The 853-nt window shown below is 22.9% G+C and overlaps 2 protein-coding genes across 9 annotated transcripts in view; one reads left to right on the forward strand and one right to left on the reverse strand.

The window, feature by feature from the left end:
- The window catches only part of LOC116846861 (four and a half LIM domains protein 2), a 642247-nt gene that overhangs the window by 422285 nt on the left and 219109 nt on the right, over positions 1-853 (forward strand). The window lies entirely within an intron of this gene.
- Positions 1-853, reverse strand: part of LOC116846868 — a 24622-nt gene that overhangs the window by 16398 nt on the left and 7371 nt on the right. The window lies entirely within an intron of this gene.

Genomic DNA, 853 nt, shown 5'->3' on the forward strand with positions numbered 1-853 from the left:
GAACAAGCATAGTTGCAATAAACATATATATATTATAATATAAATAAATTTATTATATATATGTACATATATATATTTATTTATTTATTAGAATATAATGTTTATAAATTTATTATATATATGTACATATGTATTTATTATATATATAAACATATATATATATATATATATATATATATATATATATACATGTATATATATAAATTTACATTATATCTTATAATATCTTGTCACATAAGTATTTTATAACAGAGATGAAATGTAGGACGATAATCAATAATTCTCTTTAACTTCAATCTGCAATGCAATCAATACTTCTAACCAGAGTTTTTAGTGTCTTTGGTTCTTGTATTATAATGCTAACATGAGAAACATATAATAGTAAGAATTAGTATAGAATTTTATATTTTATGCAAAAAAAGGCCGAAAGTATAGAAAATATTTCCTTTGTGGATGAAATAAAAATTCACGTACGCTATAATCTTAAAAGAAAGAGAAAGAGTAACGAAAAATACGGGAAAAATATATAAAAAGATGAAAGAATACAAAAAACGTAATACAAGAGTATCAAATCCTTTTGAAATGAAGTGATAAAGATTTACTTCTATTGATTGTCTTTTTCAATTCTTTATGCACTGTTTATTTCCGCCAGAATAATGAAAGATTTACAAGTGTTTTTGCGAGTGTCAAGAAGTATTATTTGATTTGACTTTGCAAATATAACGGATATTTCGAATAGAATTTCGTAAATACGTTTGTACATATCAAGGAGGCATATGACAGTTTATTTATATTAAAGCATGCGTGTAGAAAGTATTGTCAAGTGATACTTACAATTAGTGAAATACGTGCG

The sequence above is a fragment of the Odontomachus brunneus genome, unplaced genomic scaffold, assembly GCF_010583005.1.
Source record: "Odontomachus brunneus isolate Ranch 3 - 2012 unplaced genomic scaffold, Obru_v1 Obru_scaffold_071, whole genome shotgun sequence".
In the NCBI taxonomy this organism is placed as follows: domain Eukaryota; kingdom Metazoa; phylum Arthropoda; class Insecta; order Hymenoptera; family Formicidae; genus Odontomachus; species Odontomachus brunneus.